We start from the raw sequence: 26521 nt of genomic DNA, 5'->3' as shown, positions 1-26521 counted from the left end.
TTTTAAATTATAAATTTATGTTGTTTCTATTCACTCATATCAAACACACACTCACCCTATTCATAAACCTACCCTCACGCCCATATACAATCACACACATATTCACATACCTACCAAAACCAAACTCCACTTTTTTACACACGCATCCTCACACAGAAAAAAACTCGCACACATGCACTTCTATGAATTAATATCTAACTGAACTGGATTTTTATAATTGTATTTATGTGGAAAACTGATTTGGCTTTATTTTATGTTTTTTTTTTTAATGTTGTGTATATTTTTTTGTATTGCTGTTGTTTTTCTGAATAAACAAAAATTAAATTAAAAAAATATCGCCAGCCCAAAGGAACAGCAAGATTAATCGGAAATTTTCGATTTTGAGTTATACATGCAGATATGTTAATAAATTAAATAAATAAATGTTTTCAAATAAAAACATATCGAAGTTCGAATCTTTATACAGTATTAGTAATATTTTTCAATTTGTTTCATTCAGTCAGACCTTTTGCACATCTCTCAAGTCCGATTATCTCCTAAAATGTTCTTTGGAGATATATCTTACTGTTGCTTTAGACTAGGGACATTAACGTAGGCTTTTTAAAGTTCGGATGCAGAGTAACGTGATAAATGTAAATTAAAACAAGAATAAAAAAGTATTTGTACATTTTCAATAAAGTTAATGAAAATTGATATACCCTGAAAAAATACTGTGGTATAAAATTTTGCATACATCAATTACAATTAATATACCTAACATCACATATTTCATTATATTAATATTACATTACATTACATTATCGTAATATGACAATGATTTTATTTAAAATTTTGTTTTATTTGACCCGCAACCACTTTCGCCTAAATAGGCATCTTAAGGACTAGTCATGTTGGTCAGACAAAATAAAATATTACAATTTATCCAAAGAGTTTTATTGAAAACATAAAGTTTTAACTATTTAAGCTTTTTATTAAGAATAATAACATTTATGTCTTTTTTGCACATGCGAAATGAAAAGAATAAAAAAGCTATTCAAAAGAATGATCAAATTTACTGTAGTTATTTATATTTATAATACGTTTCATGCTTTTATATAGATAAGTAATAAAAGTTATAAATATAAGATATAAACATGTCATTTTACTTTTATTATGTAACAATACGAATATCAATAGTGTTACTCAGTGTAGTAAAAATAACAAACATGATCTTAAGTCTCACACTCTTTAGTTCAATACTAGAAATTCAATCAATTTATGTTCGTCGATATAGCTTTTACAAATATGTAGTCAAATAAAATGATTACTATTATTCGGGCATACTTCACAACGAGCGGTAAGGTGATAATATATCAAGTTAATGTGAGCATTTCAATAAAACAATTTAAAGTAAACAAGTCGTTACAACGCGGCGCGTGGTGTCATCATGGATAAATGTATCACCATTAGTTATAATTTACAACATTTAACGAAAAACGAGAGAACTTTAATACAATATTTAACGTCTTGAGAAAACTTTGTAAAGAGATTAATTACGCCAGAAGTAGGTTTAACACGCTCCGCTCGGTCTAGCTCATAAAGGGTCGGCGGCGGGTGCCGGGGCGGCGGGGGTGGGAGAAGGATAGCAGAACAAAGCGGCGGCCACAATACGCGGCATTGTGCCAGAGACCAACCCCTAGGGGGCGCCGTGTAAGAAAGACCTAAGTGCTGCGAAATGCGACGCACATACGACCCTTTTCGCCGCCCGCGTCCGACGAGAACCCCCGCGAAAAATCGCGGTAAGCGCCACGAGTGAGCGAGGATTTACTTCGTTCCGTTTCACCGAGAATCGTCGAATATCTTGTTCCCGAAACGGCCTAAGCGCCGTCGACATTTAACCCCCTTATTTTCAGGGTAGGGGGCGTGGCGCGCCGCCGCGGCGTGACGTCACGACGCCTGTGGACGCCTCAGTATTATCCGACTGAAACAGGTGCTGGCGGAGCACTTCACAACAGACAGCGACCCCGTGTGAAGCTCGCGGTTCATATGGCTCTGATATGACTGCCGATGCGTAGTTCACCCATTTCGCGGAAGCTCGTAGACAAATATATACGTGATGAAGGTGACGATTCTACGAAACTGATTTGTTATAGTGAAACGACTGGTTACTAGATAAATAAATTGACAATCGTTTTTGGTCTCGTTTAAAAATATACAAACTGAGTGGTACCCACTGGGGTTCTGGATAGGTCGGCGAAGTAGCGCGACAGGGAGCCAGGAGTCGAGAGCGTAACGCTCGTGTTTTTCCCCAGCCGTAGAAGAAAGAAGTCAAAATTTTCGACCGCCAGTACCACTCACCGTCCAAGGTGCTGAAGTTGGAGGAGGACCCGTGGGGCAGCTGCGCCATGTACTCGCCCGACAAGGGCAAGGCGGGCGGGGGGCTCATGGCGCCTCCGGGCTGCTTCCCCGCCCGCTACAGCCCCACGTACCGCAGCCCCGACCCGCGCCGCTGCGTGCCCAATCCTTCGGTGAGTAAGACAGTTCTACCTATCTTTATCACTGCAGTTCTAACTTCTACAGCGAAAACAACAAACAAAAATGTACCCTTTTCAATTGAGAATAATTTTTACTATTTTTTATAAATATACAGAGATTTTTACATTAAGTAAAATTAAAATATCGTATTTCGTAAAATATGTTTTTAGAAGTAAACGCATAAAAAAAACCAAGAAGAAACATAAACACATCGAAATAAGATATTAAATATTTTTAGTATAAAACATAGCAATAATATATTATTTGAAAAAATATTCTTATTTATATATTTTAACATAGACGAGAAAAGACGATACTTAGAAATGCTACTCACTGTGATATTTATATATTTTTTGTTCTTGTGCCGTTAAAATAAATAAATTGATGAAATACAATCTCAGTAAATTATTGTTGCTTGCTAAACATAAAATTTATCATTTCTGGTTATATCCACATATTAATTTAATGAATATATGTATTTCGCTGTAATATAAAAGTATTTGTGCAGATGTTGAGCTATTGGAAGCTTGCCGGTATAAAAGTGCAGAGGCTTGTTTCTTGGCTCAATACTTACAAAGTACTTGTGTGTTGTGCCTATAATATAATATTAAAAAAAATATTACTTCCGTTTTATAAATGTACTTGTATTTTTGTGTATATGTATTATTTAAATACCAACTATTACTAAAACTAGGAGCATAAAATAAAAAAAATGTAAATGAATGCCTCAATACGCGTTGTGTCCAGTGAGGTGACATAGAAAAGTATTGATTAAATATAATATAATTATTAATTCAAATTACATTTTTCCGTTGACCTATGGTTTATTTTTATTTTAGGTTTTTATGCAATAATCGATGTTTCTTTAAAAAACAAATTTATACATGTGCATGCTTAGGAAAAAAGAAAAAAACTGATTTCAAATACACATGAAATAAATGTATTTGTTATGCTCTTCAACAAACCTATTTCATGCAACGTTAAAATTGACAGGTATAATAAAAAAAACAGAAATCTACGGTACATTTTTTGGATAAAATTATTCAAAAAAAATATTCATCATTGTTACCTGTTATGCTAAAATTTAATAAAGATAACTGATTATTAAAGCTTTGATTTGCTGTTCAGCTGCTTAAAAATAAAAACCTGATGTATTGTTATTATTTTTGTAATACAGTTTATCTCTTAAAAATGGTAACTAACAAAATTTATTTGAATTTACTAAAAAAAACAATAAAAACTGAGATTTCCGTTTTGGTTTGATATTCAAGTATTTTCAGGCAGTGAACAATGAATGTTAAAGTAAAAAATTATATTATTATGTAAAATGTTCAAACAATATTTTAAATAAACCTTTTTTTACGCATATGGTGTAAATGAATTACACTATAAGTGAATTTCTTTTATATTAAATTGGATAATTCGGGTTTCATTTTTTGATTGGCTTGATGACATTTTATTATAATACACGTGATGTTGTTATTTATTTGGCTATCAAGCACAAATAAAAACAATAACTGTGTCTTCAATGATCGACATTCAGACAAAAATGACACGTGTGTCATGAATAGGGATAAGTTTAAGATTAAAAAGCAATAAATAAAAATAATATTATCACAGTAAACCACTCGTTTCTTTGACGTTTATGAGATTTCGCCTTCTGAAGGACCTCTTCAGACTGGTGAATATTATTATGCAAAGTTAATTAAGATTATTCTCATAATAACTTTTCATACTAGATTTCATTTATATATCTAACATGAAAATATCAGTTAATTATATATTTGTCGATAAATATAATACAAAAACTTTTTCCCAGTTTTTATTTATTTAACCTTATTTAAAAAAAATGAATTAATGAAAAAAAATTGATACTTTCGCACCGATTTGAAAAAATTAAGATTTGAAAAAAAATGTACAGGTGATTATATGATACAAAATAACGTTTGTTTTCCATATAACATGTAACCATTGATAAAACAATAACGTTATTATTGAAAATACTGTCGATATATTTTTTTGTCAAACTTTCCTTTGGATATTTGAAATTTACTTATATTATTTGTTTACTTACATGAACTTTACAATAACTTGCCGTTTAGTTTTTGCCTTATCATATTAGGATGCCGTTTTTGTACGAGTTTCGTTATTTGATGAAACTTGAAACTTTCCATTAAAAATCATAATTTTAATCTACTACTAACCAAATACATACGCCATATCTCTGTTACACGATTTTTGTAGCAACAGTTAGAAATATTGATAAATTATAATCGTGGATACTGTGATTGGTAGGTACTGCTTGCACCTATTTAGGTAAATTTCTTTAAAATACTTAAAGCGTTTAAAAATACCTAAAGATAATATATGATATTTAAATTTCACATTTTTGTAGAAGACAGATTCATGTTTTTACTAAATGTCCACATGAATATCTATTTAAAACCTTATACTAAAACTATAAATTGTTTATCTACGCTAAAAATAAAGTAGCACGCGGATATATTTTAAGAATTATAAGAAAGTATATTTGCAAAAACAAATTCAGATAAACTTCAAGAATTTTGTGATATGACAAAACTTATTTTTCTTCGTCTAAGATGGCGGATAATATAATCGAAAATTTATTTTTTCGTAAATATGAAGCGAAAAATTAAGTTTTGCAAATTGTTTGGAAAGTTATTATTTTAGGAAATTTCGATTTTAAAACTATCGCGCCGGGTCGGTATTTTTAAATTAGTAACTAGAAGTAATTTCTTGATTAAATCGATGCTATTTATTTATTTATGCAATGTATCAATCGAAATGAATATTAAATAATAATGTGTGAATGCCGAAATCATTTTTTCTCGAATTTCAATCATTAAAAAAAAATTATTTAAGTTTTGCTCATAATTTTGTAGTTACATAGTTTATTTAGCGTCAGAAAAGATTTGGCGGCGTCGCGACTGTGCGGTGTGTACTTTATTATACAAAAGAACTAAATTATTAAACTTCTGCATGAAAATGAACTGATCAATTATGATAAATACTATTTCATATAGATTTTGTGAATCAGCTTGCATTTGTGCTCAGTTATTATCAAAATTATAAAAAAAAATCTAATAACCGGTATTATTTGAATGCATAAATTTACAGTTTTGGCAGATTTTATCGCTGTTTTTATTAAACCTAAAAACTTAAGTGCTAATTGTATTGAAATTAATATGGTTAAAATTTTTTTTTTTATAACAACGCACTTTATTACATTCACTATTGAAATGTATAAGAAAAATTTTACTGTAAAAATAAGAAACTAGTAATAAAATACAAAGTTAACATTCGCTTGAAACTAACCAAGATAAGGTCAAGTATATCAATGTTACGTACAAAGATTGAAATAATCGATTTTTTATTTAGTTTGGATAAAGATTTAGGTAAATACAATTTATGTTTCTGTTCTCTTTTTCTGCTAGTTGGATGTTTCCTATGTTAGGTCAGAACCCTTTTTATTAGTTCAAATTTTTAATGTTTAGTTTGTATAGACGCAATTATGAATAACTGATAAGCATTTTTTTAAATACCTTTTATCAAACAATTTCCACAGTTTTATGATGCTGTTATATTTTTTTGGATCAAAAATATTAGTAACGCGGCTTATTTTATATCTACGCGAACGCAAAAACATAGATTTTTTTTGGACAAACACAAAAAAAAAAAAAAAACTTTTACCTTCTAATAAAAACTTAAATCTTCCGTCGGATCAGTAAATTATTAAATTAAATAACTCTTTCAATCGCTGCTAACAGTTACAATAATTTAAATATAAAATGCATTACAAAAAAATACACTATCACAAAAATTGAATTTGTAAATTTAAAAATCAAATGTACTTTTACATATTTTCCGATTCAACTAACGTTATTTTATTTTATCATTGAAATCAATTTCTTCTGAGGCGCCGCGACGCCGAGGCCGCGCCGCGCCGCGCTGCCGACGGACCAATATTTAAATATACCTACCTACATAAATATGGTAAAAACATATCTATATCGTCATACGCAATTTAATGTTTACCTAAGTATGCAGTATGTCGGTATTTGTTTTTGTATAGTAATATTAAATAAAAATACACGCTTACAAGACGTTCCTTATAATTTAATGCCACTTATACATTCCTTGACCAATGAAATTAAAAAAAAAACTTTAGTTACATTAATTTATCTAAATATCACTAATATTAACGGCAAAATTATCAATAACATCCGATATGCTGACGATACCGTTATCCTGGCTGACAACGCATGTGTCCTTCAGGAACTTCTTAATAAAATTGACGAAGCTGGTTGAGTAATGGGCTTGAACATCAATGTGGCCAAAACAAAGATGATAGTGTTTAGCCGAAACCCTCACAATAATGCTGTTTTGCGAATAAATGGTCAAACAATAGAGAGAGTGACTAACTTTAAATACCTCGGCAGTCAAATCACTTCTGATCTGGATCCGGATAAGGAAATTAGATGCAGAATAGAAATAGCACGATCAGCATTCAATGGCATGAAATCATTCTTCTGCAGTGATAGTCTTAATTTAAAACTGAGACAGAGGATGGTCAAGTGCTATGTGTGGTCAATACTGCTCTACGGGGTTGAAACATGGACTCTCAAGGTGAACTCCATGAACCGATTAGAGGCTTTTGAAATGTGGCTTCACCGGAGAATGCTGAAAATCCCGTGGACAGATTTAGTGACCAACGTGGAGGTGTTGAGACGAGCCAGTGCCGAAAAAGAACTACTGTCCTCAACGAAACAGAGAAAACTCGCATATCTGGGCCATATCATGCGCGGAAGCAAATATACGCTTCTACAGCTTATTATGATGGGAAAGATCGAGGGAAAGCGTGGGGTTGGAAGGCGACAGATGTCCTGGCTGAGAAACATCCGCGACTGGACGGGAGTGCGTGGGGTTGATGCGCTGTTCCAGTTGGCGCAGGACCGGAATGCCTACTCTAGAGTGATCGCCAACGTCGGGGAGACTTGATATGGCACAGAAAGAAGAAGATCACTATCAAAACTAAACCCACACAAAAGTATTTAAAATAATAAGTGCACAGATGCTGTAATAAAATCACTTTAGACAGGACCAATACGAGTAGTACGGCATATTTCAAAATGCTTTCTCTACGTATATTTATTTAATTCAATATAACAAAACAATAAAAATAATATGGTATTTAAGATCTTTAGAAAAAATATAAAATGTTTTTTTAATTTGAAAACTTAACAAATATTGTGATATATACCTATGTTAATCATAATAACATCCAGCGTGGTAAAATCCAGTCTTTGTTTACCGAAATTTGGACCAACTCAAAACATTGTTTATCTTTCACGTTTTTTGTTTTCATAATAGCAGTTGAATTAAAAAATATTTTATAGATCACTAAACTAATTCTAAATTGTAAATGTAATACATATTTTCATTTGTTATCCCTCGAAGATGAAACCACAGTTCCTTCCTACTAATTGTAGTACATAAAAAATATTTTTAATATACTTACAAATAAAAAATTCCAACTTTTCAGACAAACTCTTAAGTAATAAAATAAATAAAACAACTTTGTTTTCAACTACTAATTTTTTTCCCACCGACCGGTTTCAAGCAAAAAAAATGATTAAAAGTACTTCATGTTTAAAATTAAATTTTAAAATTGGACAACTTAGAAATCTTAGAAATTAAAAAAAGGATTCATGATAGGAAAAAAATTATTAATAACCAAATAAATAATATTTCTTGTAGTCCTCTTGTCTAGCTTCGAAAATATTAATATCAAATCATCACCCTATCATCCTTTGTAAGGAAAAAAAAGACTTGATATATTGGGTCCACGTGTAGTATTTAGTGAACATGATAAAAATAAAATAGGAATTAATTCACTTGACGAAGAAGCTTGTTTGCTTTAAAACCGGTCGATGGAAAAAAAAAATAGTGGTTAAAAACAAAGTTGTTTTATTTATTTTATTATAATGATTAAACACAAAGTTAGTGCTTCAAACATAAATTAAACTTTTTAGTGTTCAATAATTCTTCTCCTTTACCAAACACTTTACAAACGTTCTGTTGTTTAAGACTTGTGATATAAATAATATATTTATAAAAAATATAAATATTTATAATTCAATTTAATTATTTTTTTTTTAAATTCTCAGACAAACTTTTTAGTATTCAATAATTCTCCCCTTCATCAAAAACTTTACGAACATTCCATGGTTTTAGAAATGTAATATAAATAATAAATATAGGAAAATTTAAATAAGTATACATTTTAGTCAGGTAGCCAGGGTTTTAATCGCATTGTATATGTATGCAAAGAGGCGGGATAATATTCGATATGAACATATTTTGCATCAAATATTTCAAATCATAAATAAAAGTTTGTTGATAAAAACGATTTCAACAAGGGTAGCATAAGTACAGGAAGTACTATTAAGTTCAGACAATCCAATGATATGGTAAAAATATCAATTTTCACATATTCTACACGTGAAACTTGTATCAAACGGCGTTGTTTATTAATCTTGAAATAGGTTATTTTAATTTGAACTTTAAGTACACACTTAAATCTAATTATATCCAAAACTACGTATTTTATTCTATAAATGTTTCTCGATGTCAATGTAGCTTATGAAATATTTGGAAAAAATATTTTTTTTGTAAAACTGTTAGTTACAAACAACACAAATCAATGACGGTCTGCATAAATAAAGTAAATAAAACTCGATTGATAATTACTCTAAGGAATTAAAAAAAGAAAACTGTACTTTATGTACAAAATGATACAACTTGAAATAAAAAAGAGTATACATATTACTGTAATAATTATTATTCTTAGAAAATAACATATTTGTTCAAATGTAATAAGATACTTTAGGATTTACTAAAAAAAAAAAGTTTACAAAATTATATCCTCTAATCATTATGTTATTACTAAAATTAGTATAAATTAATAATAATTATACGAATAAATAAAAATAATTCAATAATTATTAGAATAAACATTAGTTTGAGAAAAAAATTAAATGAGCGCTTTATCTGAGAAATATATCCACAAGTACAATTTTGACAGATACATATTATAATACTGGCTTATACCCGAGGCTTCACTCGCGTAGTATAAGGGAGAAATTAGTTTTATAGTTTAATAATTATAATATTACCGATGGAACGAGATAATTTTTCGAAATGCTATGCAAAAAATTTGACGCTCTCTGGGGCAGCATTCACATTTCTTATACAAAAAGTAAGAAAATGAAAAACGTGATTCGCTATTCGCTTTCTTATGATTTGGGGACTAAGATACCCACGTTGTATAGCAGCGAGCAGACAGACGAGTTAGATCCTTCAGGTTTGCCAAGGCACCGTTCAGTCGAAGCCGATAAGTCGTAAAGGTTACTCGTTCGTTATGTCAAGTCAGCGAGAACTATTTTTTCATAAAAATGATAGTGATTTTTTTATATGCAAAAAACAATAAGAAATTTAGTAATGAATCGAAATGAATTTGCCTAATATTTTAATTGATTAACAATAAGTAATTATTTTGGTTTTTGTTTATATGTTTATTTTTTTGCTAGTTTTTGCCTCACTTTAAAATAACAATATATTTCGAATGACTGATAATGAGAAAAAAGGGCACAGATTTTGAATAATAATCTGTTTTTTTTAATTTTTATAAAGGTACCAGTTCCAATACTTTATTTATGACCAGGTAATAATTAATTACGATAATAAAGAGCTCTAGAGAAAAAAAATGGGGGGTCAGATTGATTCTCTAAAAACTTTCACAATTTTTTTACTTGGTTCAAATAAAGCGGGTAAATATTTTTTTTTAGATATAAATAAAACGTGGCTTGAGACATTGATTTCCTTTATTCGCGTCACACAAGTTAATGGCAGTCGCCAAAGATTCCATTTGAGGAGGTACCGAAAGGATGAAGCGGCAAAATAACATTAACCTATAGAAATATACACCCCTGCCCTAGTTGATTTTCCCAACGCAAAAGAGACTAAGCTGCAGGACACGCAGATGCTCTAAGTTAGTTAAATATATTTTATTTGATCCACCAGGTTCAAATAAATATGATAAAACTTACATGGAGTTATATGAAGCTTTTGAAAATGATTTTCGGTCTTGCACGGACGGGTAAGCTTTTTCGAGCGCCTTCTTCATTTGACATAGAAACTGGCTATCCATAAATGGCAGCCTCGAAAATCCGACATAAAAATTGTGACAGAAACCAAACAAATTAAAGATCAGTGTAAAAAAAACTGGGTTTGATTATGAACAAAAAAAAATGAATTTGTTATTTAGAATGATGGATATAATGCCTGCGGCGGTGTCTGCGGAAATAACCAATTTATGGAATGAATAAAAAAAATCCACACATTCATGTGGAAAAAAAACAAAGTATGTGTTACATACAGCCAGGGATTTCGTAGAAAAACATCTGTGGTATAACATGCCACCCACCCGCAAATATTTAATACACGGACCTGAAATATTACAAAAATCAACATTGCCCATAGGTCAATTCACCGAAGAGGCGCAGGAAGCACGTAACAATGATTTAAAAAAGCTTAGAGAGTACCACTCGAGAAAATGCAGCTGAATAAAAGGGATATTTTAAAGTTTATTCTTCAGTCGCATCGAATCCATTAATGAGAAATATGAAAGAGAAAATTTACGAAAAAAAACTAACTACACTCCCAAAAGACGCTATGGATCTCATAATACTTCCATCTGTAGGGTCCGCCAGCCAAAGCGAAAATTATGATTCCGATGATGATGGTGACACAAAAACATTTAATGATGTGTAAAAATTAAGTGTTGGTGTGATTTTATGCAGACATTTAAAATAAAAACTTTAAAATATACACTTAGCTGCACTTTGTCTAAAAAAATATTTTTATGTTGATATGCAAATATAAATGAATAAGAATGTTGTAACTGACGTACGGGTGATTTGAAATATTTATTTAAAAGTGTGTTTTCACACTAGAATATTTTCATAGTCCCTGGGCCTAAAGCGCAAGAGTGATCATCTAACCTTCATGTATCAAAAATGATCAAGATGCTCTGCTATCGGTGTAACAATGCAGTGCCCTATGCACCATTAGGTGCGGAAAGGGAATGATGATGATGAAATGGTAAATAAAGTATACATATTTATGACTTTGTTTCTCATTTTCATATACCTACTTAGTTACATTAAAACCTTTCGTTTAAAGCATGGCATAGCTTAGCTTAGCACATAGCTTTATGAGTTAACGACACCTTTTAGTAATTTGACCCCAGTGCGCGACGGTCCGTTAGTCTCTGGCGACGAAGCATCGTTATTCTGTTTTAATATTAATTTATTGTGTTCACTAAGAATTTTCCCGAAGATGTGATATTTTTTTCGTGTTTTTTATTGTTTTAAAAATTTATTGATTAACCCTTACGGGTTACATACATTTAATTCACATTCTACTGTTAATGATAATATTTTTTACGTCTTTTGTAAAGGTTGTGTGAGTCTTTTTATGTCTAGTTTAAAGAGCTCATTAACATTTAATTGCAAGTTTTTTAGTTGCTCTTAGATAGGATAGGTCATATACTAACTTTAATATTTTATTTTGTTGTCTTTGTAGTCTGTTTATGTAATTTTGATTTCCAATTCCCCATAGTAATTGCATATAACATATTTTAGTTTTCCATTAGAATTTTTTCCGTTTTTGGAACAATGTTTTTGATTTAAAAAAAACGACTCGATAATGTCGCCACTTTCCTAATTAAATTGTTGATATGAATTCTTTATGTCAATTGTCTGTCTATTGTTAGTCCTAAGTATTAAACAAGTTCAATTTCAGTTACTCGTTCATTATTTATGTAAGCTTCTACTTTATGTCATTTTTTTCTAGACGTAAAATGGATAATACTGCATTTTTTTTCATTAAGTGTAAGTAAGTTTGTGTTTGTCTATTTAGTCAACATAGTAAGGTCTTCGTTTATGTCATTGTTTGTTAATACGTCAGTTTAATTTTCATAGAATAGTCCAATGTCGTAGGCATACATAATAATTTTTCCTTTAAAATTGTACAGTGATAAATCATAAATATATAATAGTGAACCCAAAATAGATACTTTTCAGCTCTTTGGCTATCCCAATGCTAAAAATCACGTCGATTGGTCGCTCCATTGCGACGTGAAAAAACACATACAAACACACTTTTGCATTTATAATATTAGTATGCATATAATATTTTATGGATAAAAAATGTACGTATACAATCGTATAAATATAAATACATTTTTAATATAAACACCGTAAAAATATAATCTTATTGAAATTTGTGTAAAAAAAATTAACTTGTGATGTTGTTTTGATTTGACTTCGTACACGTTGACATATAGAATTCTATAAAACTATAAAACTTTGAATTTACCAATAAACTCTAAAAGACCAAATTGAAGAAAAATACTTTTCACTTACAAGTCATAAATATACAACTTTAACACACAAGAAAGAAACATAGGCCAATCATGAATCAATAACGGACCGTAGATGACCAGAGAAAAAGTTTTGAAACATACCAGTATGTTATTAAGGGTGGTCGAGAAATATTTTTTTTCGTTTTTACTTAATATGTTTTTTGTTATAGTGGTATTATATACATACAAAACTACAAAGTTATCTTTAAAATGAAAATCATGGGGTCCTGTGGCTATCGTAGCGGACTCACGAATCAGAGGTCCGAGGTTCGAAACCCACTCTATCTCAAATTGATTTCCATTTTGTAATAGTAAGTTATTTACAACTTGTTAAAAAAAGGTCACCAAAATTCAATATTTGGGTAAGTTATGAGACCGTTGATATTTCTTTTAAAAATAAAATGATAATAATAATTGACCAAGATTACATACATATTTATACCAAAATTAATAATGTGTTTATGCATTTTTACCTATACTAACAGAACTCTTGACAAGAGTTTCTACTCGATGGCTACCCTCAGTGGAGATAATTCCGCCTCGTAGTGTAGTGGTTGGTCTATTTTCCTACCATGCTCAATGTCCTGGATTCGGTTCCCAGCAGGATCTCCAAGAAAAAATAGTTTTAAAGGTGGTTTAACACTGTATTATTTGTTTGTTCCTAGACTGGCACCTGAAGCTTGAGACTGATCACTTTACCAACCACGTAACAAAAATGATCGAAATACTCCGCAATTGGTGAAAAAATTCAGTGCCCTTGACATTTTTAGATGCGGATAGTGAAATTATGATTATGATACTCATTTTAACATTTCATCATAATCATTCCCTTTCTGCACCTGTTGCATAGGGCACTGCATTGGTACACCAATAGCAGAGTATCTTGATCATTTTTGAAGCATGAAGGTAAGATGATCAGTCATACGCTTTAGGTACCAGCCCAGGGACTATGAAATGTTCTAGTGGTAAAGCACCCTTGTTAATAAATATTTAATTTCAACCGTGTTGCTAATCGAACCCGAGGCCTCTTGCAAGGTATGCAAACGCGCTGACACCATGAAGCCGACAGATTTTAACCGTTTTTATGCCAATTTAAAGCCGAGGATTTTAACATATACATTACCATAAATATTCTGGCTAACGTAATTGTCGTTTCTACTAATAAATAAAAATAAAATCAAATTCAGAAAAACGCGTTTTAAATTCTTCGTATCAGTTTAATTTAAATTCTTACCAAATATGACAAATTTTATAACAAATTTCTATACATCGTATTATCAGCGCTATGATTTTTTAAGGTTTTGTTTTACTGAAATAACTCCACGTGTGACGTCAGAGGTTCTTCTCTGTCAGTTTTTCTAATTGGATCGTTTACAATAAGCTAACCAAATATCTTTCACAACTCTCGTTTCATTGGTTGGTTCATATGAACCAGTGACGACGTTCAAAATAGTGCGTTTTAAATGAAATATTTTTATAATTTTTTTCGTACATTTTTAAGAAATTTTGCCTTACAATTTAATGCTCTAATTTTTACCGCGCGCAAGAAAACTTTTATTGTCTCTAATTTCCCGTAGGGCTGAAGTTCATTCTTAGCTACTGAAGTCAAAACGGTTTATATTCTCCCCGAACAAAAAAAAATTAAGGACTTACGATTTTAGAAGTTAGGCCGACGATATTATAATATAAATTAAATCTCTCACTAATAGTCTATAAAGCACCTTTTTTATTTCCATTTTTCTAATTTTACATTCTCAGAGCTATATATTAAGCTGATTTCTATATGTATACATATTTGAAACAAAAGTTATTTTAATCTCTGTCAAAGTATTTATCTACGCTCACCTTACTAAAGTACCCGAGGTTTTGCATATCAGACGGTCTATCAAATAGCTGTTTTACAAGGAGAATGTTTTGATCAAAATAAAAGTGTTCAGGATAGTGTACACAGGTGCAGATAAAATTACGTATTCAAGATGCCAAGCTGCAGTCGTGGGTGACCAGAGTACGGACTTTATTTGCTAGACTTTAGGACTGCCGCAGGGACACCATTTGTGTCCGCTGACTTTTTATAGCATATACTAGTAATTTGAATATTTTATTCACAGACTGAATAAACTTTATAGCGATACGTAAATAAAATTCTTCATGTGCGGCCATAAAAATCAATAATGTGTTTAAATTTTGTTGATGGCGTATTTCAAAGTCGTTTCATATTTTGCAAACGTTTCAAATCACATTAGCCCAGGGGTTGTATTCTGAACGCAAAAGCCTTCGTAGAAAACGCATTTTAAACGCGTATTTACGTACTAAATACACGCTAACAGAGCGATCTCTTCGCGCGCAATTCCGTTCAGAATACCAGCCCTGATACTATTATTTATTTAACTTTTTGTACATAATGTTATTTGTACATTAGCGGGTTTATTGCCAAATGGAAATTTCTTCCAACCAACCAACTAATGAAAAAAAAGTTTTATTTTTATAATTTAAGTTACTAAACATATTCAATAGAAAATGAAGATTAAAAAACTAAAGATATATAAAAATAGAAATAGACGTATTTGTTTATAAATTACCTTAAAATTATTACTTTTTCTCTACGGGAAAAAGGAAAAAAGAGGAAAGAGGAAAGGAGGGGATATTAAGGAAGAGAAAGGAGATGTTTCTTCAGACGCGATTTAAACAGAGATACTGTTGTAACATCTTTGATGGTGGATGGCAGGTGATTCCACAGTCGAGCTGCTAGAATAGGCTGGCAGTCGTGAGATTCAATATGAAAATAGTAATGATCATTATTTCTAGAGAAAATCTTATGAAATCGCAATTTTTCGATCCGAGAGAAATGCAATAAATCTATTTCTTTTGCGTGTCGAATGCAACTGCAAGCAAAAATAAAAAATTGCTACAACGGTCGTTAAACAAACTGAAATGAAAAAAAAGTCGGAGATTAATTTGATAATTTGTGATGTTTTCCGAATTGGAATATTGTTACCGAAAATGGAGAAAAAAAACAGATTAAGGATCTACTCGTAACTGTTCTTTAATATGATGAGTAATGTTTAATTTATACTTATTCATATATACATCTACGACCTCTATCTAATAAATGATTGTTGGTTGTAAATTTTTACAAAGAAATTGAAATGTTCATGGAAGCAGAGAGAGAGGGAGGAAAGTAGAGTGGGAGATATACAATGTCTTCTCCTTTTTATGTCCTTTTTATTTAATATTTCTACTTTTCCTTTTTTAGAATTCATTTATTTTTCCCCTCTCCTCGTGCATCCATAATAAATTAGTGTGAAATCTGTAATTGGTCTTACTTATTTTAATTGTTCTTTTGTACCTTGTTTTATATAAAGACTGTATGATTCCCTTAATAAATAAATAAATAAATAAATAAATAAATAAATAAATGAATAAATAAATAAATAAAAAAATAAATAAATAAATAAATAAATAAATAAATAAATAAATAAATAAAAAAATAAATAAATAAATAAATTAATATATAAATAAATAAATAAATAAATAAATAAATAAATAAATAAATAAATAAATAAATAAATAAACAAAAAAATATTAAATAGATAAATAAATAAAAAAATAAATAAATAAAAAAATAAATAAATAAATAAAACAAATAAATAAATAAATACACGAATTATGCGTTGTTTCATTGAGTGAGTTGGTATTAAAAATAACACTAAATCAATTGAATATACAGTAAAACGGCACTGAACACCTCCATTAATACAGTATGTAAATATTAAACTTATTGCCATCGACAATGTCTCCCAATAAAGCGTACAGACATCTAACAAAACAAAGCATTTTAATTTCACAAACACAAGATGACGTGATTATTATGTTTGTTATATGATTACCTATATTATCGTTTGACTAAACTTCTAGGCATTTCTTGAATAATATAACTTATTCACGGAAAATACTTTAGAAACCGTTTTGAATAATTAAATGCAATCTGCGTCAAAGATAATTTGGTTATTATATATATATAATAACATATACCTACTTGAAGGTCCAAAGTTTGTAGTATTCTAAAAAAAAACATATTTTTAAATATCTAAAGTTTACTTATACTCGTAATTTCGTGTATAATTACGATATTTTATGAATATTGTAGATTTTAGTCAGCACGTTGTTCTCCATGCAATAGTTCTCGGATTTGATTCCCGACATGGTTGATATGAAATATTTATATGAAAATATGTTATCAACAATGTTTTGAGTCTGTCAATTTTTTTGTAGACTGTATACAACCCCATTAACATATTACAACAGTGATGGAGAACATGTTAGAGAAGGGAGTATAGAAGTCTAGGCATCTACGGGGCTTATAACCTGTCGTTGGCTGATTTAAGTGTCTACTTTACACACAGTGTAACATTCTTCCAGATACCTAGACTACTATAGTTTTCGATCTCTGTTGTAAATGGTTAGAAAGGTGTTTTTACACTATAATGTTTTATTGCCCCTGGACTTGCACCTGAAGCGTAAGACTAATCACACACCTTCATGCAGTGCTCTATTCAACATAAGGTATGGAAAAGGAATAATGATAAATACAAAAAGCAACATCATTTATTAAAAGCCGTACTATAATTTGAGATTTATCACTTATGAATACGAGTTTTATTGTTAAAATGTATTATTCACTCAACAATATTTTCAAGGACTAGATTTAATCGTTTAGGGAGTTTTTTTTTAGTTTATTAAGATTACACAAGTATACAATATTACAACTAAACACGATTCAAATAAATTTAATACATATACTTGCATTAACGATTCCCATTACGGAAAAGAAAAAAATACAATTCTCGTGTACATAATGGGGAGTGACTTTGTACAGTAATTTGTTTATTTTATAAATTATTATTATTAATGCCGATTCAATTAATTATGTTTATTTAAAGATATTTAAAAAAAATATATATACAACAAATAATTTCTTAAAATATGTTCTATTCCTGCATTTTTTGTTTCCTTTGTTCATTTCATTAAAGAAAAATATTCCTCTGTAAGTATAATGATGTTGTGATGTTGTTTTTCATTTTGGAATTAAGATGTTACCAGTTGTTCTAGGTCAGGTACTTACATTTTGTGACGTAGAAACAGAACTATTTATTTATTTTACTTACTAAAAGAAAATAACAGCCATATCAAAAAAAAAAAAAATTACAAAAAACCAAAAGTATGGGTCAATTATTAAAAAGGGTACCTTTGAAAAGCCACTCCGCATTATTCCACACGTAAAAAAAAATACATTTACAATAAAATAATTTAAAAAAAAAGAAAAAGTTTTTTGTTCAGTCGGACTTAAAGATCCTTTCACCGGCAGATCCATACGAAGTAACCCCAGATCAGCCTTCCCTCCTATATTGCATTTATGGATTTGAAATAAAAAAATCTTTTTTAATAACGATTTTATATCTAAAACGTTAGATTTTATATCTTAAATAATTGGACAGAGTGAAAAGTAGACGGTTAATATGACTTTTGTAATTGTTTTTTTTTTTTTCTATCGTTAATAACACTAACATATTTAAACAAAGATAAATAACATTTTACCGAAGGAAATATGAAAGTGCAGGTATATACAGAGCTTGTGATCAGTCGTTCGCTGGTTTAAGTAGCTTATGACCTATCGTTAGTTAGTAAAAATGACGCAAACCAGCCAATAATAGGTCATGAGCCCTTTAAATGCCTAGATTACCATTTTTCTCTCATGTGTTCGGCTTTTATTAACTGAAAAAGGTATATTCTTTCTAATTATTCTAAATAAAGTGTGAGAATCTGGTGGGATAATTGTCTGTGGCCTTGGTAAGGAACTTCTCATGGACATGAGTTAAGTGTCTTCAAATCTGAGGACTCAGAGCATGTCTATGTGTATTAATATGCCAATGGCAAAATTATTTTTAAATTAAGGGATGTCAAAAAATATTAATTTGAACTGAATTCTCTAAATATCTATAATTTACTTGCTTAATCTATGGCTAGTTTGGTTTTGTCTTAGGATTTTGGGTTTGTGAATAACGATGCCATTCAAACGGAACATCGTATTTCTTTCATACCGATAGTTGAATGATCAAACATATAAATATATATTATTCCATCGGGAAAATTCTTTTCGATAAAAGGCACAGCCAATTAATTTTACCTAAATAATTTTCCATATTACCACGTGAGTGAAGCTGAGGGTAGATAGTAGTAAATACTATAAATGACGGTCGTTAAGTGGATATAGACTAATATTTACCAGTTATAGTTAAAATATCAATCCAAATGCTTTAAATTGAATATCCTGGCAGTCATAATTAATATTACGATTCACCAGTACCTAGACTACACTGGCTAAGTAACGAGTATTGTGAAGTTGACATATTTCGTTTATCTTTAAATAATTATTGTTTAAGTATTCTAAAGGCTATAAATTAATTTGTGAAAAAATACTTAATATTTTTTTTAGTGTCTATAATAATACATATATATATATATTTGTATTTATGTGTATATATATTTATTTATCTGTATACAAGTATGTATATGTGTGTGTGTATGTATGCACGTGTACGAATGTGTCTGTATTTGTGTATGTAAATGTATAAAATATCTTTCTAAATACCCCTATACCTATGTGTGTACATTTCCTTATTTTAACTTATAATTGTTTCATTTTGATTTTCCCGTGTTATTCTTACTTTTAACCTAATGAACATAATTTTGTCACACTGCTGCACTTGAATGTAAATGTACTAATAAATATAAAAGCCCGTAGGGCGAAAACATAAATAAATGTTAATTATTGTTATGCTGTGTACTGTTGACGTGTGTTAATTTAACATTGATATCTCATCCCTGACCCAATAGCCATGGAAACACGATTCAAAAACTCTGACCTTTGCCTTTCATCAAACGTATACGGAATGCCCAAAGGCGGGGGACTTAAGGAAACCCTCCCAGGAACATGAGGTAAGACGTGCTCGTTGGATGCGACTGTTATCGACTTCACATCAATGCATAATTGATTGAGTTCCTATGGGATGTCAGTTGAACGGAAACCGGTAAACCTATTTCTACACTTTCTCCCGCAATATAACGAGAGTTTTTCACATGCGTGAAATAGAAAATTTAATGCATCAATCAAAATAACGGCGAGATATTGAGGTACGTTCGTTGCGAAGCTCTTAAAGTCTTTGGTCAATCCTAGAATTCAGTATTATAACACTCCCTATAATACTACTATAAAAATAAACATGCAGTATCTTCCTTTAAAGGTCAACAATGTTTCGAGTATGTCCAAATGTTTGCAGACAGACTGGATTTCCTACCTATTTCGTTAGGAGTTATTTAGATCTAAATTTGTTGCAACAGAGTGGGAAAACATTTTGAGAATAGAATATGGAAGTCTTTGCATTTACAGGGCTTATGACCTGTCATTGGCTCGTTTAAGTGGCCACTTTACACACTGTAACATTCACCATTCTGCCTATGTTTAAATTTCCATATTTCTTCAACTCTTCCATCTGCTGACTTTTGTGAAGTAAAACAAAAGTCACAAAATTTAACTGATGAAATTTTTAATCAGTTAAATAGAAAAAAATTTAGGATCGTAAATGTTTTTTTCATTGTTTACCAGGGTTGCATTTGCCGAGAATACATATGCACACAAAATGGAATGAGTATATTTTTTTGTGAATAAAAAAAAAATTCTTTCCTTAAATTCCTTTTAAATTCTTCCTGTTTATTTAATTTAAATGGATTTTCAGTAATGATAAAATAATATTAACTGACATGTTATACATTTTTGAAAATCGCATTCGTAGATAATAGTGCACCCCTGTTTGTAAAAGAGCAGAGTTTAATATTTGCAAAAAAATATACAAAAATAAAAAAAATCATTTTAGGTTTTGGAATTAAAAAATAAACAAGTGCCTAGGTTCCTACTTATCAACTAAAATTACAACATCTTTTTACCTTTTATCTAAACAGTTTTTATACGCTTTCACGCACAATCAGGCAAAACCGGGTAGTGGTTAAAGAGCGACTAAATACGCGTTGGCCATGACTGAGCGTTTGGGCATGAGTTAAGTGTCATAATTTTAGAGGACTCAGGGTGCGTCTATGTGTACTAATAGGTCAATAGTTTTATTTAAGAAATCCGAACCTGTTTCTTTGGTTACGTAAAACCATTATGAAGCAAACTTTGTAAGTATACTTAATTATGTTTTATCTTGAGGGGAAACGCGGTCTGTTTTGTTTTTATACAAACGCATGCCCGTATTTTCACCCTGGATTATGGCAATATAAATATATACCATCGGTGCCTCAATAGTTTTTCTTTATTGAAAAACAGTTTTCTTTGGGAACTAGAACTATCCAAAAACCCATAAAAACGTCTAATTTTATCTGCGGTCTTTGGGCGCACGGTAAACAATTATGATAACTATTTTTGAAAAACACGAAACGTACTGATATAGAAAATTTTATTTTGAAAACTCTGTTTTAAAAAAATTATAAAATTGGTTCAGTTTTGAGGTGCGGAAAATGGAACAGCGAAACGTTGATTTTGTTTATTTTTGCCAAGCATAAAATGTCCAAAATACAGTTATCTTTTTCGCATAGCATTGGAAAAGCAGCTTTAAAACAGTGACAGAATGTTCTAATACCTGTTTATCAAAATTCTCTTTCACCGCATATCCTCATAACTTATGTAATCCGAAACACAAAAATAATAATGTATGTATGTACATATCTAATTTTAACTGAATACAGTTATTGATAACAAGTTTATTTAATAAATATAAACGAGTATGAATTCAAATCTATCAATAGCAAAACATTGCCGGGTTCTCGTTCTAAATAAAAAAAGAATTTTACAAAAAAATAAATGAAAGTCAACATGAACAATATTAAAATACCAGAGAAAAGAAAAATATCAAAGCCTATTTAGAAAAGAAGACAAGGTCACAAAATTATTTTTTTTTAAATTTAGTAAACAAACACGAAGAGCAAAAAAGCATATCGTCTATGGAACCGTGACATATCATTAGTGACAAAATTCCAAATTCTACATGAGACCGAAAAAAACAGTACTTCATATTTCAATGAATTTTTTTTTAAACAAAAATGCTTATTCAAATCAGGATGTTCAATGTTTTTTTCAAAACAATCCTTTTGATTTCTTTTTGTGTATTGTTTTATCAATTAGTACGTTTAAGAGTCTCTGAATTGGTTTGGTCTTATGGAACGCATAGATGACGAGAGAACGGTAAAACAACTATACGGCGAGAATGAAAATTAACATGAGACGAGGACCACCAAGGAAAACGTGGCACGATCGGATTAACCGAAATCTTCAGTCTGGTCATCTCGAAATCAGACGAAACATGGCGTGTATGACAAGACAATATTTTTTTAGTTGTCACTACTTCTCTTCGGTGAGTTGTCCTGATTATTGAGTTGGCTTCCTGAAAACCAGACTTCTATCACAACATTCTTGCATTAGTTGATTTTAAAGAATTTGTGACGTCATTCAAAGCAGTTTATTTTTATTATATTTTTTATTTTTAAAACACTTTAGAGAAATTTTGTTGTATTATTAAATTTTTAGCGCGTGGAATAAAACATTTTTTATATCCAATTTCCTGTAGCCATGAACTTTTTTATTGGTTCATTAATAATAGAATGAGACTTTTATTTAATTTTAGACACATATGAAATGATTCGGTAGCTTATGACATTCTACTTAATTTAAATCATACATTATAATTATGATTATGTATATGATTATGCACTTGTAGGAGGTATAGTGAGCGGTGATAGCGAGGTGGTCCGCTGACATTTGGGTAAATATAAAAATATTTAAGCGAGTGACCGTGGATCACCTTGCTGTCGCTTTTTGCTGAGCTGCCTGTGGGTACGATATAGGGTATCGCACCCACAGCCGTTACCATACCATAATGTACAATATGCATCTATCTTGGTACGGGTTTACCTACATAGATAGATGCAACAAAAAAAAATGGAATTACACAGACAACATCTTAGGGATTATGTATAAATATATTTTATTGTAAACACGCATTATATAAATATTAAATTTAATATGTAGATGTGATTTTTTTCTTAATGCCTGATAAATATAATTATTACGGTTATTAAATAAGATTTCATATAAGATCTTCTGAAAAATAACAAATTATTATAACATTTTCCCGATAGATTACAAATATGCAAAAAAAAACATCAAATTGTTAATTATGTGCAATATATGCATAAAGAAGGAGAATTTGAAAATTGAATCCCTAAGTGTAGGTGTTAAATAAATTATACAATTACCATTCCTTGTTATTATTAGACATTGGGCAAATTTCAGTTTATTTTTATGTTTATTATTTTTATACTAAAAATAAAATGAATAAATAATATCTAAGATTGTAGGGAAGAACGTATGCGTATATGAAATGTTAGAGGCTTACAAGGGATGTTTGGGCGGCGGAAAAGAACCAGATTTAGGCTTTTACAGCCCCTAAGCGCAAAATATCCCCAAATAAGCCACTTAGCATCCCTTCTTTGCTCATGCTAGTAGTGGATATACCGGATACGTATTGATTCAATTTCGCGATTTTGTTTGACGCGAACGTTTGTGACGTGCCGGGAAAACTATTGTCAGTAATATTTTAGTTGATTTATTTCATTTTCTCTCATATTTATACAATAAAATATAACAAATTGGGAATTTTTACATTTAGAGTATAATAAAACATCGACGAAGGAAAAAATATTTTTTATTATAAAAATAACTTAGCTCATACCACAAAACAAAACAAAAAACAAATCATCACGCGGTTTCTCCGTAAGGATAGGCGGTGAAAATAAAACGCTTAAATCACTGTTTTTGCACACAGACCTCGCTTCCTCTAGATTCATACATCTTCTCATGCATGCACGCCGATTATTCCTACTCTTCACATGTCCATGTTTCATGTATTTTATGGATTGTATCACGCCATGTCTTTTTTGGTCTCATCGTTTTCTGCATCCATCGACACTCGCATTGTATATCCTTTTAGCCGTTCTTTCGCTGTCCATTCGCTCTACGTGTCCAAACCAACGCATCACCCCTTTCTTGATTTTTTCGATTATGCTTGTCTCAGGTTTACAAAGTGAACAGATCTTGACATTTTTTCTTATACTATTTATTGTTTTACCACGCATTCGCCTGAGAGGTCGCATTTTGACGGCATTCAATCTACTTTCACCTTTATTTTTCTAATTCCATACTTCACTCGCATACATTAGTGTCCGCACTAGAACTCATTTGAACATTTGTTTGCAAAGGTGGATTTAAGTGCACCGTTCACCTTGTTCCCGGCACTCACCCTCCTTTTAATATTTTTTTCAGTCTTTTCATCCCTAGTAAACATACTTCCCAGATACACAGATTTTTCTTTCTGATTCAGAATATCTCCGTTCACACTGATCTCACATTTAGTTATACTTTCACCCCTTTCAAAAACCTTTCCTTAGATTTATCGACATTCATTAGCAAATCACTTTTCTTGCATGCATCCATATATACTAGACTTAGACATAGCTCATAGAACAAATATCTACATTTTCATTATATCTTTAAAAATCACGTAAAAACATTACTAATTTACTCAAACTATTAGTCTTCTATTAACATTAAAAAAATAGGTTTTATGAAAAAAAAAATACATAATTTTTATTGATAAAATTAATTTATGTCCAAATAAATATTTCCCAGGATTTTATTCCTGATCTTAGTTAAAAGGTCAAATTATATACACTAGTGTAGACCATGGGGTTATGGTTATATTTCTTACACATAACTGTATTCTTCATCTGCCTGGACTCAGCCAAAAATTTTTTAGGTAATTTTATTGTATTTAAACTTTTCAATTAAAACAAATGCATAATTCTTCTTCTTCTTATGGCGCTCCTACCGTACGTGGGCACCATCTTTCTGATTTCATCACGATCGTGGGCCAATATAATCAGCGCTGCTCCACCCAGCACACCGAACCGCTGTCTACACACATATAGACATATCTTTATTGGTCAAGACATTTTTGTGTTATCATTTGAATAAAAAAAAGGGCTTACCTTAAAACGTGATGAATTTGTTGCGACAGAGAAGGAAATCATTTTTGAGAAAGAAATGTTGAAGCTTAGGCATTGACAGGGCTCATGCTTTGCCTTTGGCTAGTTTTAGTGGCCATTTTACGCACTGTGTAATATTGACCATTCTGCCTATGTTTAAACATCCACATTTCCTCAACTCTTTCATCTGTTGAATTTTGTGAATTAAAAGAGCTGGAAGTTTATGTAGTTATTAAATTAAAATAAATAAACAGTGTTTATTAATATTTTGTGAGTTATTTACTAATAGAAATGTAAAAAATGTTTTCAGGCATTGCCTAGTAGGTGAAATAATTCAGCCACATGAATCTCACCTACATCAATAAAGGTTTCAGTGCTTTATCTTGACAGAATTTAAGAAATTGTTTTTTTTTTAATAGGAAGAATACTGAATGTTATTCATTGTGTATTGTAGCCTCTTAAACCAGCCAATGACAGGTCATAAGCCCTGCAAATGCCTAGCCTTCCATATTCCCATCTCAAAATAGTTTTTTCCTCTCTGTTGAAACAAATTTAGACTTTAAATTAAATTAATGACACGCGTACTATTGTCTATCATCGTACGAAACGTTTTGTATCTTCACAACGAATTGTTTATTTTTCACACGTAGCAATATTTTAATATGCTTAGCTAATATTTTCACGCATTCAAAGATAGGCGTACGTACGCGCGTGGTTATTTTCTATTTTAATTCATATAAAAAGCAAGTTTTTTCCAAGAAAATGCGTCAGTTCACTCCACATCCAACGACTCCAACGAAAACAGCAGCAATGGTTTCTACATCAGGATTGGTTCGCTGTCTGAGTCTTCTGCTGGTAATTCAGGTAATTAAATTATATTAATTTCAAATTAAGAAGCATTAATGATTTTTATTCTTTTTAAATAAAAAATGATACATTGCGATTATAAATCAAAAGAAAATATTTTTTACCTGTACTAAATTAATTGCGTGAAATATAAGTCTAAGCTTGTTGAAGCACTATTTTAAAATATATTTAATTTTTAAGTTTTCTATATTTTTGACTATCATTATTATCCTGTAACTTTATTTATGTATTATTTTTAATTATTATTTTATCTGAATTAAAAATAAGGATTTATTATATTTTTTAATTCCCGTATTTAAAAAAAATAAAATAAGTGCAGTTTTTATTATTATTTTTTATTATAATAAACAGCACTTAGTGCCTTTTACATAAAAGTTGCATATACAATAAAATACATACATGTAAGTGGAATAAGTAAAAACAAGTATTTTAAAATATCAGGTTGTGGTGCTGTGGCTAGTGTCTCGGACTCACGGACCA

The 26521-nt window shown here is 30.4% G+C and overlaps 1 pseudogene across 1 annotated transcript in view; it reads left to right on the top strand.

The window, feature by feature from the left end:
- Positions 1-2275: 2275 nt before the first annotated feature.
- Positions 2276-26521, top strand: part of LOC148282840 (inhibitory POU protein pseudogene) — a 117221-nt pseudogene continuing 92975 nt past the window's right edge. The window contains exon 1 of the transcript XR_015822011.1: positions 2276-2507. The product of XR_015822011.1 is annotated as an inhibitory POU protein pseudogene (transcript). The remainder of the gene's footprint in view (positions 2508-26521) is intronic.

This window comes from Micrasema longulum, unplaced genomic scaffold (assembly GCF_059751315.1).
Source record: "Micrasema longulum isolate JH-2025_06_02 unplaced genomic scaffold, ASM5975131v1 h1tg000285l, whole genome shotgun sequence".
Taxonomy (NCBI): domain Eukaryota; kingdom Metazoa; phylum Arthropoda; class Insecta; order Trichoptera; family Brachycentridae; genus Micrasema; species Micrasema longulum.
This window is presented reverse-complemented; position numbering and strand designations above follow the sequence as displayed.